Here is a 5,801-nt window from a genome sequence, read left to right as displayed (position 1 = left end):
TATTACATCACCATTTACTGAAGGTTTTCATAGCTCAAAATTCATGTCTTGGAGTTTTAGCTGCCAAAGTGATGGAATTAATGCATAGATTCTGCCGGGGGGTGGGTGGATAGATAACTGTGTATAATATAACACAAGGTTAACATATCCTGAGACAGGACACTGAAAGTTGACCTCTGGTCTCCCCAGGCCCATGAATTCATTACTTCACACTTAGGAAGAGGTCCTATAAGCCAGAAATCAGTCCAGTCCCATACCAGACACATAGACCTTTTCTGTAAGTGTGACAAATAATTTTAAATACTGTTCTATTAAAATGCTACGTTGTCTATATTACAGATATGAAATAACACATATATTCCAAAATGCAAAATAGATCAAAAATAGCAGGATTTTTGTTACTGATTTTGTTGAGAAAAAGTCTCATATTTCACAGGCTGGCCTCAAAGGTGTTATTTAATAGAGTGTGACCTCATATTTCTAATCTTCCTGCCTATACCTCCATAGGATTTCTGGTATGTAGCTTTCAAATTCAGGTAGCACAGGGACTATTGCATGCTTGGATACTAGGCGAGAATTTTACCGCATGATCTCAGTCCTAAATTCAATTATTGAAAATGCATGCAGGGCTGCCATTAACCTGATGTTTGCAAAACTATACAAGTCTCAACATAAGTCAACAGGATTTACCAAGGCCAATCTTTCTGGGTATGATTCCAGTTCAAACTTGAGTCACAATGTCTACTCATGGCAAATAGAGAGAGACACAATCTTTAGTGATGACCTGAGACTCTCAACCAGGTCTTTTCAATTCTAAGCCAATTGCTACCAATCACCTAGTTCCCAGAAGGAGTTTTCATGCCAGAGTCTGGACTCACTTTGTTACGAGTCTATGATCAGATTATCTGAGTAATCATGTCTCATTCTCTTACAGTCTATAAGCTCATTTTTCATCATTGCAGCCATGTAACATGGTGTTAAGATCTTGTCCATTCCACAGGCCCCTAGGGACTGCTTTGTTTTTGTTTTTGTGCCCCAGGCTTACATAGCTGATACATCTATGAATAAAAGAACAAAAAACATGAATCAGGAACATAATACAACTTATTGAAATGCCAACCTTCAGTCAGTCTTTTTGGTTTAAAACACCGTGTAATATTAAGAGATTTTCAACACCTAAAAAATGAAAAGTTTTAAAAACAGAACAAAACAAATGTACTATTCTAATTGTCAAAGGCTAAATATGAGTTCACTTGTTAGTTGTGTATTTTGTTCCACCATTTTACAAGCTTCTAATCTATTGAACTACATTCATACTGTGTGCATGAATGTGTGTGTATATCTTGTATGTTCATGCTTCTGTGGGTACACTTGTGTATGTGTGATTGTTTGTGTCCATGTGTGTGTGGGTATTTACCTAATCAGAATGCTACTGTAACATTTTCTAGAGTAAAATCCTGATAACCACAAATTTCCATTGCCAGTTTGTACACCCATCATAATAAATAGCAAGAATTTCTGTAACCACTGGAGTCAACATTTTCTGTATATCTAAATGCCAGTGTCTGAATTCTGAGCCTGGAAAGTATGTAGGCCTGTTGTCCTTCATGCAGTGCCTTTGGGATTGAAGCTTTACCCCTTCCTCATCATGCCATTTATAGAACATGAGGCCTAAGGAGTTTTTGGGGAAATTGAATGATGGAGAACTCCCTGGCTATTTTCATGACAGCCCTGAGAGTCTCAGGAGGCAGCTCAGTATTAGAAATGGCTTACAAACATTCAAACCTGATTTACAGCATGTGAGTCTAATTGTAGTGTAAGAAAGCAGGCAGATTCCTGGAGGTGGGTGCTCAGACAGCAAAGCTTAGCCATTCGGTTTCTTGCTCGTGAGAAAACCCTTATCAGAAAATATAGTAGGTGGCTTCTGAGCAATGACACCTAATATTGACTTCTGTCATTCACACCTTAGTGCAGGCATGTGTTCCTGTACAGGAGCACATGCACACGCACACACACACACACACACACACACACACACACACACACACACACACACAAACCACACATGCATGCATGTAGTATAGCAGTTCCCTAAAAAATTAAAACCTTCCATTTTGACAAAAAGATCTTCAAGCACCTTGGGAGCTGCCTGCAGAGTATTTAAATGTTCCAGATTCTGAGCTTTTGGGAGGTGTCAAATATGCTAGACTGAGCCTTGCTGATTTACCTGTCTTTGAGTCACTTTTGTTACTATAGGTAACCTTTATTTAGATTCCCTTAAGTTACCATAGTAAAACTCATTGACAAAACCAGGTTTTTCTTTGGTGTTATCTGTATTTTGTCTATATTGGGCTCTCTTTCCTCCATTGGTAGACATGTATGTAGTATATACCAGACATTTCTCATAATAGCACCTAAATAAATAAATAAGGCAGTTCAAGGAAAACAATATATTTTACAGAAACATCCGAATCTGTGATTTTTGAAGCTATGTGGTTATTTTTCTTCTTCATTTTCATGTCAATACAAAACATGTGATTATTCCTATTTCATTCTCTATAATTAAAATTTTAATTTCCCCTAGACTATTGTTAGTACATTTGAAGTATGAGCCACTATCAGAAATTTAAATTTGAAGATGTTTATTGAAGACTAAGCTTAAAGTTCATTAAAAAAAGAAGAAAATAGTTTTTTTTCTGTCCCATGAGCACTCATAGTAGAAAGTATGAGTATTTTAGAGCACAATATTCAGTGTTTAAACACAATAACTAGGGCTCACTTTCTACCAATTTCTGACCAAATTGCCTTCAGAGAACATTTTTTGCAGTTTATAATCTAAAAGTCTGACCTTTGTGTTTCTTGGAACACACTGATTCTGGAAGGGAAAGCCCAGTTTTTCTGTGTGGTTTAATGTTAGAGCATTGCTAGCTATGGAGGATAACGTAGATGCTAACTTGGTGTTTTATCTGATGCACATGACTATTTTGTTTTCCCATTCGTGTAGGGGTCCTTCCAGGCCTATTTCAACCTGAAACGTCAGTTTAGCTCATTAGTGCTTCATCTTTGGAGTATGTCTGTGTTGTACTTTCCCATCAGTTAGCCTCTATATAGCATCTGTCACAGCACATTTACAATGAATCTTACCTACTGCACAGAATGCATGCATTAAGGGACTAGAGAGATAGCTCAGTGGGTAGGAGTATTTGTTGCATATGCTTGAAGACCTAAGTTCAAATTCTGGCATTCATGTAAAAAGTGAGGCCACTAATACAGACCTAACATTTTCCTGTAGATTTCACCCCCACATATAGGAAAAGATACTCACATACATGTGTACCTATAACATACACACAATACAAAGTATGTATGTTGAATGGAAGCTGTAGGACTGTATAGAGATGGGTTAGCAGTTAAGAGCACTTGTGCTTCAAAAGACCTTTTTTCTGTGCTTAGCACACAAGCTCAACATCTCACAGCCAGCTATAATTCCTGGTTTTGGAAACCTGATGCTTTCTTCTGTCCTGCACACACACTGACACACACACATATATATGCACTAATAGACATAGACTACAGTAGATGTTGTCTATATGTGCGGCATAAAAGTACTTACAAATTATGATACAGAGAGGAAATAGATATAGATAGAATATTTATTCTCTCGTGTTTTTCCTTCACATTTATATGGAACAATACTCTATATGGTCATGGAAAATAATGTATTACATAAATAATGAGTCATTTGAACATAGGTTGAATAATGAAGCATGTAAACTTCAAACCTTTCCCCATTTATGTCAGCTCCTGTTAAGACAGTACTGAGGGAAGATTCTGATAAGAATTGTGATTTAATTTAAATGCAGAAAAGAAAGAAAGATTCTACATAAAGGTAAGTCCTGCATAGCACTATGAATAAGCACAAAGATTATGACTCTTCGTTGGATTCTCACTAAAAGCATGTTCTTCAGAGAAGTTAGGAAACAAATTGTAGACCATGTGGCATTTTGGTTACCTATTTTTTTCATTATAATAATCTTTTGTTTTAAAAAAATGTCTTACTTATTTGGTATCTTGAAACACCTCTAAGATCTTATCACTAACAGATTCAAGAGAGAATTATAACATTGGATGAAATTAGTAAAGTGAAAGCAATTTTATTTCATTTACTTTACATGTCTCAAGTAATGGGGCACCCAAAACGTCTCACTTCATGGCAAGAATGTCCTCATTATGTCTTTGTGACACATTTGAATAAATAGTCTAAAAATGGTCATTTATTACAATTAAATGAAATAAAGCTTTATTAATGAGTTCAAAAGAATATTAGTCAGTTCCTGTGTGCATGCATGCATGCATCCATGTGTGTGTGTTTGATGTGCATACATATTTTCAGTTGTGCTTGCTCTTTTGTAAGCACATGTGTAGTTCAGAGATCAATACTAGGTACCATACTCTGTCTTTCTACATCTTATTTGTAGAGACAAAGAATATCACTGATTCTGGAATTTCACATTTCAAGTACAATGACTTGCTGTAGTCAGTTGTTTTTTATAATATGAACACAGGGATTCGTTTGCTTGCTTACGTCTTTCTGGTGATTGACTTGGCCTATGAAGCATCCCTGAAGCCTCTCATCATCCTGCCATCTTGTCTAATTCAGACTCTCCCAAAGAGCTGCAACAGCTGAGAAAACTCTTCATGGGACTGCACTTCTAAACAACCAATGAGAGCCTGTGGAGCCATGTTGAGCAATTGGGAACCCTCACTGATTGTATGGTAATGAGGGATCCAAGCACCAAGAGATCCAGGGGCTTTAGATTTGTCACATATGCCACTGAGGAAGAAATGGATTGTGCTATGAATCAAGACCACACAAGGTGGATGGAGGAGTTGTGGAGCCCAAGACAACTTTGTTAGGAGAAGATTCTCAGAGACCAGGGGATCATTTAACTGTGAAGATTTTTGTTAGTGATATTAAAAAAGGCACTGAAGAACATCACGTATGAGACTACTTTGAACACTATGAGAAAATTGAAGTAATTGAAATCATGACTTACAGAGGCAGTGGGAAGATAAGGGGCTTTGCTTTTGTCACTTTTGATGATCATGACTCTGTGGTTAAGAATGCTATTCAAAAATATCATACTGTGAATGGCCACAACTGTGAAGTAAGAAAGGTCCTGTCAAACCAAGAGATAGCTAGTGCTTGGTCCAGCCAGAAACGTCAGAGTGGCTCCAGAAACTTTGGTGGTTGTCATGGAGGTGGTTTTGATGGCAAAGACAATTTTGTTTGAGGAAGAAACTTCAGTGGTGGCTTTAGTGGCAGCCATGTCAGATATGGTGGTCGTGGGATGGCTATAATGGATTTGGTAGTGATGGAGGCAGTTTTGGTGGTGGTGGAAGCTACAATAATTTTGGCCATTACAACTATCAGTTTTCAAATTTTGGACAAATGAAAGGAGGTAACTTTGGAGTCAGGAGCTCTGGCTCTTACAGTAGTGGAGGCCAGGACTTTGCTAAACCATGAAATCATGGTGGCTATGTAGGTTCCAGCAGCAGTAGTAGCTGTGCTGGTGGCAGGAAGTTATAATTACATGGCCACCAGGAAATAAAGCTTAGCAGGAGAGGGAGCCAGAGAAGTGACAAGGAAGCTACAGGTTACAACAGATTTGTGAACTCAGCCAAGCACAGTGGTGTCAAAGCCTTGCTGCTACAAAGAAGATGTGTTTTTAGATGAGACTCATGTGTACAGGCAAAAGAAAATCCAGGACTGCATTTGTGACTAACTGTATAACAGGTTA

At 37.7% G+C, this 5,801-nt stretch overlaps 1 pseudogene; it reads left to right on the top strand.

The window, feature by feature from the left end:
* The first annotated feature begins 1,698 nt into the window (after nucleotides 1-1,698).
* Nucleotides 1,699-5,590, top strand: LOC127190922 (heterogeneous nuclear ribonucleoprotein A1-like; annotated as a pseudogene).
* The last annotated feature ends 211 nt before the right edge of the window (nucleotides 5,591-5,801 follow it).

Source organism: Acomys russatus, chromosome 6 (genome assembly GCF_903995435.1).
Source record: "Acomys russatus chromosome 6, mAcoRus1.1, whole genome shotgun sequence".
In the NCBI taxonomy this organism is placed as follows: Eukaryota; Metazoa; Chordata; class Mammalia; order Rodentia; family Muridae; genus Acomys; species Acomys russatus.
The sequence above is the reverse complement of the archived record's forward strand: the minus strand, read 5'-3'. Positions and strand labels throughout refer to the sequence as shown.